Genomic DNA, 12,861 nt, shown 5'->3' on the forward strand with positions numbered 1-12,861 from the left:
TTTTTGAATTTGGTGGTGATCTAACATAAATATAAGTTCTGTTTTCGCTGTAAAACATTTTAAAAATCGGACACGATGGGTAGATTAACAAGATGTTTCTTTCATTTGCTGTATTGGACTTGTTAATGTGCGAAAGCTAAATATTTCTAAATAATATTTTTTTGAATTTCCCGCGCCACCTTTTCAGCTGAATGGGAGGGGGTGTTCCTTTTAGGAGACTCCTAGCCATAACAAGTTGAAAGGCATTGATGTTTATGGTTAGGTACACGTTGGAGCAACGACAGTCCTTTTTCGCGAATGCGCACAGCATGGATTATATGCAACTCAGGACACGCTAGATACAGTGCCTTGCGAAAGTATTCGGCCCCCTTGAACTTTGCGACCTTTTGCCACATTTCAGGCTTCAAATATAAAGATATAAAACTGTATTTTTTTGTGAAGAATCAACAACAAGTGGGACACAATCATGAAGTGGAACGACATTTATTGGATATCAAACTTTTTTAACAAATCAAAAACTGAAAAATTGGGCGTGCAAAATTATTCAGCCCCTTTACTTTCAGTGCAGCAAACTCTCTCCAGAAGTTCAGTGAGGATCTCTGAATGATCCAATGTTGACCTAAATGACTAATGATGATAAATACAATCCACCTATGTGTAATCAAGTCTCAGTATAAATGCACCTGCACTGTGATAGTCTCAGAGGTCCGTTAAAAGCGCAGAGAGCATCATGAAGAACAAGGAACACAGCAGGCAGGTCCGAGATACTGTTGTGAAGACGTTTAAAGCCGGATTTGGATACAAAAAGATTTCCCAAGCTTTAAACATCCCAAGGAGCACTGTGCAAGCGATAATATTGAAATGGAAGGAGTATCAGACCACTGCAAATCTACCAAGACCTGGCCATCCCTCTAAACTTTCAGCTCATACAAGGAGAAGACTGATCAGAGATGCAGCCAAGAGGCCCATGATCACTCTGGATGAACTGCATAGATCTACAGCTGAGGTGGGAAACTCTGTCCATAGGACAACAATCAGTCGTATATTGCACAAATCTGGCCTTTATGGAAGAGTGGCAAGAAGAAAGCCATTTCTTAAAGATATCCATAAAAAGTGTTGTTTAAAGTTTGCCACAAGCCACCTGGGAGACACACCAAACATGTGGAAGAAGGTGCTCTGGTCAGATAAAACCAAAATTGAACTTTTAAGCAACAATGCAAAACGTTATGTTTGGCGTAAAAGCAACACAGCTCATCACCCTGAACACACCATACCCACTGTCAAACATGGTGGTGGCAGCATCAGGGAAGATGGTTAAAATTGATGGGAAGATGGATGGAGCCAAATACAGGACCATTCTGGAAGGAAACCTGATGGAGTCTGCAAAAGACCTGAGACTGGGACGGAGATTTGTCTTCCAACAAGACAATGATCCAAAACAGAAAGCAAAATCTACATTGGAATGGTTCAAAAATAAACATATCCAGGTGTTAGAATGGCCAAGTCAAAGTCCAGACCTGAATCCAATCGAGAATCTGTGGAAAGAACTGAAAACTGCTGTTCACAAATGCTCTCCATCCAACCTCACTGAGCTCAAGCTGTTTTGCAAGGAGGAATGGGAAAAAATTCAGTCTCTCGATGTGCAAAACTGATAGAGACATACCCCAAGTGACTTACAGCTGTAATCGCAGCAAAAGGTGGCGCTACAAAGTATTAACTTAAGGGGGCTGAATAATTTTGCATGCCCAATTTTTCAGTTTTTGATTTGTTAAAAAAGTTTGAAATATCCAATAAATGTCGTTCCACTTCATGATTGTGTCCCACTTGTTTTTGATTCTTCACAAAAAAATACAGTTTTATATCTTTATGTTTGAAGCCTGAAATGTGGCAAAAGTTTGCAAAGTTCAAGGGGGCCGAATACTTTCGCAAGGCACTGTAAACTAGTAATATCATCAACCATGTGTAGTTAACTTGTGATTCTGATTTTTTATTTTTATAAGATAAGTTTAATGCAAGCTATCAACTTTCCTTGGCTTCTTACTGCATTCGTGTAACAGGCAGGCTCATCGTGGAGTGCAATGAGAGGCAGGGGGTTAGAGCGTTGGACTAGTTAACCGTAAGGTTGCAAGATTGAATCCTCTAGCTGACAAGGTAAAAATCTATCGTTCTGCCCCTGAACAAGGCAGTTAACCCCTGTTCCTAGGCCATCATTGAAAGTAAGAATGGTTCCTCACAGACTTGCCTAAAGGTGTATAAAAAAATAAATTTAAAAAACGGGCAAATCGTTGTCCAAAAATGCAGATTTACGATTCTTTTGAAAACTTGAAATCGACACTAATTAATCGGCCATTCTGATTAATCGGTCGACCTCTATCCCATACCATAACCCCACTGCCATTATGGGGCATTCTGTTCACAATGTTGACATCAGCAAATCGCTCACCCTCACAATTTCATACACACAGTCTACCATCAGTCTGGTAAAAAACGTGATTCAAGAGCACACTTCTCCAGCATACCAGTGGCCATCAAAGGTGAGCATTTGCCATTGAAGTCTTTTACGATGCCAAACTGCAGTCAGGTTAAGACCCTGGTGAGGACAACGAGCACACAAATGAGCTTCCCTGGGACGGTTTCTGACAGTTTGTGCACAAATTCTTCGGTTGTGCAAACCCACAGTTTCATCAGCTGTCCGGGTGGCTGGTCTCAGACGATCCCGCAGGTGAAGAAGCCGGATGTGGAGGTCCTGAGCTGGTATGGTTACACATGGTCTACGGTTGTAAGGCCGGCTTATGGTAGAGAAATTAACATTCAATTCTCTGGCAACAGCTCTGGTGGACATTCTTGTAGTCAGCATTGCACGCTCCCTCAGCTTGAGACATCTGTCATTGTTGTGTGACAACGGCATATTTTATTGGCCTTTTGTCCTCAGCACAAGGTGCACCTGTGTAATGATTGTGCTGTTTAATCACCTTGATATGCCACACCTGTCAAGTGGATGGATTATCTTGGCAAATGAGAAATGCTCACTAACATGTATGTAAACCAATTTGTGCACAAAATGTAAGAAATATGGAACGTTTCTGGGATCTTTTATTTCAACTCATGAGACATGGGACCAACACTTTACATGTTGCGTTTATATTTATGTTCAGTATAATATGTAACGTTGTGGAGAAATTAGTTTATTATACATTCTCTTTAAAAATGTCAGGTTTGTGATGAAGACATGCAAGGGATCTGTCATTCATTCATTGTTATGATCATTGATCTCCTGAAGAAGATCAAGATCAAGAAGATTATGCTGAAGATTATGCTGGTAATATTTCCAGGTTGTTAGAAAGTTAGCCAATTAGGTAACATGACTGAACAAAGTAGACATCTGGGTAACGATGCGTGAGTAGTATTAGAATGGCCCACAACAAGGTTTATGTTATGAATATAAAATGTGGTCCCTCCGCTATAGGAAGATACAAATTTCGCGCTGGTAATATGGGTCAGATCCTATGACCTGGTTGGGCTAGAAGCAGGCCGTTTTCGCTGTAGGAATGGTGCAACCATGATGCTTTTCTTTCTAGGGCTCTCTGAAACAACAGCCTTATTACAACAATTATTATCTGGGAGATTTTATTTCTAGTCGCATGGTGCTCCTAGAATAAAACTTTGCATATGCGACCAAATTGATCACACTTTAAAGCCCAGACTGTATGTATTTCTATGGTGGTAACCTTCTATTAACCTCTTCCTCCACAATCCTAGGGTCGTCAGAACATCTCCCCAGAGAAGATCCCTTGGGCGACCCTGAAGACCCTAATGGCTCAATCCATCTACGGCGGCCACATCGACAATGAGTTTGACCAGCGGCTGCTCAACACCTTCCTGGACCGCATCTTCACCACGGGCAGCTTCGACTCAGAGTTCAAGGTGGACGGCCACAAGGACATCAAGATGCCCGATGGCATCCGGTCAGTGGCCGGGGTTGGGAGGTAGTGGTGTTAATTTAGTTTAGTTTTATTTCATTACATTGGCAACTGAAAGCTGCATTTTTTGATACAGTACATGCAAAAAAAACATGAAACATGGTTTCCAATATATTGTGACCAATCCTTCTCGGCAAAACTTATGTAAATGTCAAAGAAATTCATTAGGAAACCTTTATATTTTTTAGAAGTGCAACTTCTGAAATGCACACATTTAGGAAACACATTTAGGAATCTCCTTCGGAAGGGGATTTTCTAACTTCCTCCATTCTGTCTCATTGGCTTCTGCTGGTTGTCCCCGTCTGCAGCTGAACTCAAGGAGCGTGTCCGGGTTTGTCTGTGGGATCCTTTGTCAGCAGCGAGGAGAGCTACAGGGGCTCATCTCCCAGTTTCTCCATTTCTCTAATAGCTCTACATATGTTCTAACACATCTTATTTTAATTTTAAATCCTATAGAAGACTACCATTGATGCAGAACATATTCTCACATTGCTCCCGTTAACTTGGATGCAATGGCATTGGTGGCTCATTTTTGCTCCCTAGGTCTCTTTCCTTTTCCTCCTATCAGTTCCAGTGTTATAACACAAGCCCCGTGTGGTGGTAGCTGTACCCATGTGAATGGGGGTGTTCTCACCCTCCAGCAGCTACATTTCAAATTTGTGTCTTGCTTAGCTTCCGGTTCCAACTCCCAGCCATTGATGCATCCATCCATCCCTCCATCCATCCCTCTTTTCCCATTTGAATACATTGATTTCTCTCACAAAGCCTTGGAAACCTTTTTCATGTACGACTTCATGCCTCCTTCACTTCATCACTTTGAGTTACTATGATTTTCTCAGAGCCCACAGGAACCCTGTTCACTTTTTATATTGGTCTCCTGTTTACTCTTGACTTTGTGTCCGTGTCCTTGTTTTCATCATGTCTTCTTGACTTATTGTAACCGCTAATTTTGAAGCACAACCACACCTTATTAACATGTGTATGAGAATGCAAGGCTTTGTCTTTTTTACAATGCAAGGCATTGGTCAAGTCCACCGTTAATTTCTTCTCCCCTCACTCCTACTCCTCTTCCTTCCACGGGCTTGTCTCCTCCCTAACCCCCCTCCCTTCTCCTTTCCGGTTCCCCTTGTTGGGCTGCTCAGGCACTGACATGATGGGTAAGATGCTGAAAATGCAGATGCTGGAGGATGAGGATGACCTGACCTACGAGAAGGAGACGAAGCGCAACCGCAAGGTGTCCACCTCAACCGAGGCCCAGCCCGCCTGGATGCGCACGCTGCGCACCACTGCCACCAATTGGCTGACGCTCATCCCACAGGTGGTCAACCACCTCAAGTGTATGGTGGAGAATATCAAGGTAACGTCCCAGTAATGTCTCATCTGGTTTGAGCAGCATCTGTGGGATCTGATGGGTTGAGGTTGGAAGAGTGTTCTTATGGTATTTTGCCACTTCTATTTCTTTATATTACTTATATTTCACACTTACGTATGTACATACCGTAACACTTCAGGTAAACGCAGTCGCAAATAGCCGCCTGTCCCTCTAACTAGCCAGGCAACAGCACACATTTCAGCAAATAAATGCCTGTTTCAAATAAACGCTGGGTCTAAATTAATTGATTACCGTGAATAGTTTTAGGTTTGTTAGATTTTTTTTACATTGAAAAAATTTGAGTAATTTCTGAATGATTTAATCACAACTTTTTATTTTTACGAAATAGAGGCATACTAAAGGAAAAAGAAACGTGACATGGTATGTAGATAACACATTAGAGAAATTGTCACTAGGGGGATTTCTAGGTATTATATTTCTATGTTGTTGTGTGGGTATAGTTCCCAATTGGAGGCAGCTGATATTCATTACCTCTAATTGGGGATCATACTTAATGTGTCCTTTTTCCACCTGCGGTGTGGGATATTTGTTTGTTTGAGTGCCGATGTGTGCTACGTTTATTTATTTTATTTATTTCACCTTTATTTAACCAGGTAGGCTAGTTGAGAACAAGTTCTCATTTACAACTGCGACCTGGCCAAGATAAAGCATAGTAATGTGAACAGACAACACAGAGTTACACATGGAGTAAACAATAAACAAGTCAATAACACAGTAGGAAAAAATAGTCTATATACATTGTGTGCAAAAGCATGTATTTCATGATCGTTATATCTTTGTTGTTTTTGGAAGTTTCACTATCAATAAAATGTGGAACTCTACTCACGCTGCACCTTGGTCCAATTTTTCATACGATGGTCATGACAAAAAATGTATTAAAATGCTGGAAATTGAACAATTAACTATGCAAATGAGCAAAAGCTGTCTGTGTTAAGGAAATGGACACCAGTCTCAAATAGAAGCCTGTCTCTAATAAGCACCTGTTGTGTACAGAGATTTAAGCAAATAAAGGCCTGGGCTATTCATTTAAGTTTTAGGGTACACTTGCGCACACAGACTCAAACTGCCTTCTCTTAAGGATCTTTACATTAAATGATGAGTCTATCCTGAACCTGATTTTGTGTGAATGAAACTCTTATACGGCTCTGACTTCTGATGCAATGCAATTCACAAACACTCAGGGTGTGGGTTTCTTTTCAAGGACTGTACAGGTGAAAAGAATGCCACGCACAAGATCCCCTGTTCTGCTTCTTTGAGCGCGAGGTGAAGATGGGCACCCACATGCTTCAAGAGGTGCGCCAAGATCTGACTGATGAGGTGCAGGTGTGCATGGGCAAGAAGCAAACCAACGACCTGCGAACCCTCATCAAACTCCTACACTTCTTCCACTACTATGAAATGCTTTTATAGGTGAAGCAAGAGCACATTTTCTTCCGGAAATGTACCTTTTCCAATTATACCCCAATGTGGTTGTACAGTCACAATATGTGAAATTTAATATGGTAACATATAGACTATTTCAAGTCAATATGGTTATATAGAGTGTCAAGAAGGATTCCCAATGCTAACATGTAGCATGTCTCCTCCGGGTATCCTGCCTCATAGTTGGTGCCACTACACCGTGCCTGCCTCCATGACTGTCATCCAGTGGGTGGCCGACTTCAGTGAGCACGTCAAGCAGCTGCAGGCCATCTCCCAGGGAGCTGCCAGCGAGGGCGCTAAGGAGCTCAAGGTACATTCATCTGACTTCTATATTAAAGGGATAGTTTTCTGTCAAAGGAAGATCTTCGTGGATTTGGTGTTACCTTAAAATGTTAAAATGACTCCATTAATGATTTCTCACAGTTGATAGACACCCTGTTTGCCTAATTCGTCAGGTTAGCATATTGCTAATGTTCACATCTCATTTGGATATTATTCATGTCACGACTTCTGCCGAAGTTGGTCCCTCTCCTTGTTCGGGCGGCGTTCGGTGGTCAATGTCACCGGCCTTCTAGTCCCCACCGATCCATGTTTCATTTTCATTTTGTTTTGTCTTATTTATACACACCTGGTTTCCATTCTATTAATTAATGTTGCTTACTTAACCCTCTGACTTCCCTCTCTGTTTTATGCGTTATTGTTTGTCATGTGGGTTCGTTCTTTTGTGCTCTGGAAGATTGTGTTTTTCCTTGTTGGAACATTAACGGTACTTATATTTTGAGTAAATTTGGATTATTACTCATATCTGGTCCTGCGCCTGACTCCGCATTTTTACATTCACCAACAACCTCACAATTCATTCAACTCTGAATGACTTGAACTACTCTAAAGAAGTCAATGAACAGTTGTTCAGTTTTACAATTAAGAACAAAGCCACTCTAGAAGTTATCCCTTTAATACCACATGGTGGATTTGCCATGGCTTGATACCATAGTTGACCAGGAACTTGAGACATTGGACTAGGTATTGGAGTCCACCCACTCTGAATTCATGTCTCTTCTGTCCAGAACATCCATGTGTGCCTGGGCAGCCTGTGTGTCCCTGAGGCCTACATCACGGCCATCCGTCAGTATGTGGCACAGGCCAACAGCTGGTCCCTGGAGGAGCTGTGTCTGGAGGTCAACGTCACCACCACACAGGAGGCCGCATTCGACGTCTGCAGCTTGGGCATCAAAGATCCACTCATCAGTGTCTCTCTATATACAGTACGAGTCAGGGCACTAGGTATTCTCACCAGAGAGGAAGAATTACCACAACCCCAGCGGAACACTAAAGCTACTTTTTGATATAGTTGTGCTTTGGTGCAGATTTTCCTTGGTGTCTTGGACCCATATTAAGGCTAGTCCTGGATCAAAAAAAAACATTTCATAATGGAAACTCCATTGAAAGAGTGTTATTTGGTTGGCTGTGATGATACACTTAGGCTCACTGAGGAGTGCTTTGATAATGAGAACACCACCTTAATACTCAAATAACTTCTGAGTCAATGTCTACTGACTGGAAGAAAAAAATAAGTGTTTAAACCAGCCCCTATTGTTTATCTAATGTTTATGATCAACCTAAGTGATCTTAACATACCCCTCTTTCTTCCTGACAGGTCTGAAGCTGCAGGGAGCCACGGCAACAACAAGCTCTCTCTCCAACTACATCTCCACTGAGCTGCCACTGACTCAGCTGTGCTGGGTGACGCAGTTGAGCGCTGAGAAGAGGCACATGGTACGGCTCATAACAACATAAATACTGCACTGTACACGAATGTACAAATGTTAAGCGATTGAGCTCAAAGCTTTCATTGGATTCAATACAAAAACTTTATTTATCCCCTCCGGGCTATTGCCAGATTACAAATATCAACTTTCTCCACATATAATACCAACCTCACATTCCCTTAGAATGTATCCAATAAATAGATGGCTCATAGGAAGTCAGTCAAATACATACAATTTAAGTTGGGAGCTATTCCTAGTCTATATTGTCCAAATACCATAAAAATTGTACTGTCTTAATGACATAACACACTTGTATATCTCTCAATCCCACAAGTCACTCTGCCTGTGTATTTGAACTTCACCCGAGCCGATCTCATCTTCACCGTAGACTTTGACATCGCCACCAAGGAAGACCCTCACAACTTTTACGAGTGTGGCGTGGCAGTGCTCTGCACAGAGTAGTGTCACCAGAAGCCTAGAGAATTCCTATTAATAAATCATTCCTATTAATAATTTATTTGTAGTATAGTACTCTTATGAAACAGTTTGTATGGGTAATGTTTATGAAACACTTTATTCAAGTAACTGTAGTTGGAATAAAATCTGCATTTAACATCCATTGTAATTGGGAAGTGGTCAAGGAAGTCTGAGTAATGTGGTCAGTTGTCTTGTGTATAGAAAGAAAGGAGGCCCATGGAAAATGTGTCAGCTGGTTTGTGTATGGAAAAGGGAAGTTGGAACAAGTTAGGAGAAGCATTCTGTATATTTTTATGATGGTTGTTGGGGAATAATCAGAATTAGTTGGTAACATAGGTAAGATGTTTTATATTCATCATATGTTTGTAAGTTACTTCTCATCAGAATGTTGTTTTTGTATAATACTGTGGCGGGGTTGCAGTATCTGTTCTATGTCAAGACTAAGTTGCTTGGCCCGCAGAGAGGGGAGAGGTCCAGCGTGTATCTCTTGGCTCCACAATGTCTGTGTGCCAGTCAGTGTGTCTCTGATCTTGTCAAGATAGGATGGATTTGATATATGTCTGTTGATATGGAGGATTGGTTTATGGTTCTGAGTTTGAGAAAGGAGACAAAGCTGAACGATGAATTATGCCGATGCTGTCTTATCCTGTGTGTGTCTTTGCTATAAAGGCTCTCAGTTGAAATGTGGAAGGGACTCTCAGAGAATTCATTGCTAGACACTGAATGATCTGAGAGTCACAGGGTTGTGATAGAGCTCAAAGATGGACTTTGATAACTAACTCTGACTTGTGTGTGGTTTGCTCTCATCATTTGGTAAATAGAGGAAATTTGGTGTAAAGATGGTTAATGACAGTGTCAATGATTTAAAATGTGGTTGCTAGTTATTAAATTACTATTGGGCATAGACTGCTGCATACATTTCAAAATTTATTTTTAAAATGAGACTGTTCCATGATTTTAGTCTTAATGTGTGACCTTTTCAAAATGCATGACTCATAATTGGGCACAGAAGAGCCTGTGCACAATTACCATATTACTAGTCTCCTTTTAAAAGTGAGGCAACCATATTGCTGCTTACTTATACAGATAGAATGGCTAAACAAACGATGGCTAAACCTGAGCCCTTTACTTTGTAACTGTGATATTTGATTCATCGTTCCTCTGCTCTTGGGCTGAATTCCAAATGAACCCTAGCCCCTTGATGTAATGTGGAATGTTCACCCTGGTGTAATTAATACAATTGTCCAATCCTTTCATATGTACAGATGATCCTCTACATTCATGGGGGGGGGGGGGGGTGTATGAGGGGAGCTGTCTGTCATTGTCAGAACAGATGGAGAGCCACATAGCAGAATGGGCTGTGTTTACAGGAAATTCAGAAAGATTGTGGATGCTTTATTCTCAAGGACAGACAGAATACTCAAATCGAGTGACTTTATTATTTAATATTAGTCTAAAGCACATCCTTCTACCACATATTTATTCCATAACTACCATTCAATAGAACCTGCAAATGCATTTTATTCATCCCCCAAAATATCACTGCACCAAAATATAAACCAGCAATACAAATTAATATGGAATGCTATTCCTCACATGTGTAAGAATGAAGCTCTTCAAATTCTTTTGAAAAGAGTGAAAGTGCATATTTGCATTCATACTGGACTCAGAGAGATGTTATCCTTGTAAATGTGAATAACTTCTACATCAATGTTCTCCAATAGATTGATTTATATCAATTTGTTATACAAGAAAGACAGTGATACCGTATGGCAAAAAAAGTGCCTGAAGAGTCACCTGAGAGAGACGGGACTGTCAGGAGATTTCTCTGAAGAGCTCTTCTTTGGGATTTGGTTGGCAGATCGCATCCAACTTTTAGGTGCCTACACCTACTGTACTGGTGTGTGAGGCCATTCACAGCCTACCAACATATTATTTGATACAATAATAAAGTGAACATGGAAATGACCCTACCACCTATTAGCCCTCTAAAAAAACACCCTTTCCACTATTTTACCCTAGCTAGTCCTACTCTAGACCAATAGTCTGAGAGGACATACAGTGCTTTCGGGATGCATTCAGACACCTTGACTTTTTCCACATTTTGTTACGTTAGTGCCTTATTCTAAAATGTATTACATTGTTTTTTTCCTCATCAATCTACACACAATACCCCATAATGCAAAGAAAAAACTGTTTCAACATCTAGTGAAAAGCCTTCCTTCTTCAATGAGGTTTAATGGTGGTTGGCATACAACAAATGTGGCATTGCCGCCACCTACTAGACTGAAGTACAACTCCCTTATACTTGGCCTGAGGTAGGACAAAATAGATTCAAATAGTGGAGTAGGGTGGTGTCATTTTTGTATTATTTTAAAAAATGTGTTCATATAGTGTTAGATGGTAGAGTATTTATTTGTTCAAGCAAACAACTTGAAAGGATGGGACACCACCACTTACCATATCCTATAACTCTTCTGATGTCAAGTCTCACACGCCCAAATACCTTTCTGCAGCTGCCACCACAACCTCCATTTTCTGTGACTTATGTTCCATCCCCGCAGTACAGTTGATAACCATTATTATAAATGCTAAAAATCCAATCTTACTGAAACATATATCACTTGTTGGTTTATCCTTCTGTACTGGTACAGGTATACTCACACCAATCCTCTCAGGATCCCTCCCCTTGACCCATCTTCCTCTACTTTCTTCACTGCCTCAGCATATGACAAAATCTACACTACTGTAACCCTGGAAACCTCAACCTGTCTCTCTCGCCCCATGGGCACCCCTACAATTAACCCATACCACTACTTTCCCCAATGCTACACATTCCTTTGTCTCATGCCCTTCTGCACACTTCTCACACCTAGGAATCTCCCTCCTACACACTGCTGCCACATGCCCACAAGCTTGACACCTGTAACAACGTGATGTATTTAGCACAAAAGCTCGTACCGGATAACGTATATATATCCTAACATCACTTTGTTGGGCAAAGACTCAACATCAAAACTCAATAGAACAGACAATAATTTCTGTTTCACCACTCACGCCGCCCTCACCAAACAACGAGCATCACAAACACCAGGATCTTCCCCTTCAGTTGTTCAACGTTTACATTTACTGCTACTCCAGTAATCACTCCTTTCAATGGCACCCTTTTCTTGAGAGCAAAACAATTCACATTTCTTGCCCCCATTCGTTTAACGAGCCTTCTCCCTCTGACCAGCAGAAACAAACAATTATCACAAAACCACTTCTGGTTACCCTCACCAATTCCACATCACCCAACTCTATTTCACAAACCCTGAAACCACAAATAGATCAGCCAAAAGGCAAAGGTCCACTTTTTCCAAAAGTTTCACTGCTACTGTCACAGACTCATCTTTATCCTGACCCTCGGTGCAAGCCTTGGACTCAGAACTTCACCACACCTACCACCTCTGATACATCGACTTCATTCACTTCCATTTATACTCTTCAGCTAATTCTGCTTACACTTTCTACCATTCTTCTTTAACAGACCATCCCCCTTTTGGTTGCAATTTTAAAACCGACTCAAGCTCACCCTCTTTCTCTCTTAAACCTTCTCTGCCTTTCTTTTTCCCTCTATTCCTCCTCCATATTCCACCCTGGACTTCTCCTGACATATATCTTATTCTTGCCTTCTCAAGGGACGCCATTTAACCTGCTGCCACAATCTCCGTACAATCAGCACGGACCCCTGGGGATGTCATCACCGGAAGCCTTCCTAGAAGAGTTGAGGCTTTTATTGTAGCAAAGGAGGGACCACCTCCATATTAAAACCCATGAT

The 12,861-nt window shown here is 41.3% G+C and overlaps 1 non-coding gene across 1 annotated transcript; it reads left to right on the forward strand.

Annotated features, from left to right (window-relative positions):
* The first annotated feature begins 6,460 nt into the window (after positions 1 to 6,460).
* On the forward strand, positions 6,461 to 6,532 carry LOC135527307 (small nucleolar RNA SNORD50). Its single transcript, XR_010453424.1, has one exon. It is a non-coding gene; the product is annotated as a small nucleolar RNA SNORD50 (small nucleolar RNA).
* The last annotated feature ends 6,329 nt before the right edge of the window (positions 6,533 to 12,861 follow it).

The sequence above is a fragment of the Oncorhynchus masou genome, chromosome 32, assembly GCF_036934945.1.
Source record: "Oncorhynchus masou masou isolate Uvic2021 chromosome 32, UVic_Omas_1.1, whole genome shotgun sequence".
Lineage (NCBI taxonomy): Eukaryota > Metazoa > Chordata > Actinopteri > Salmoniformes > Salmonidae > Oncorhynchus > Oncorhynchus masou.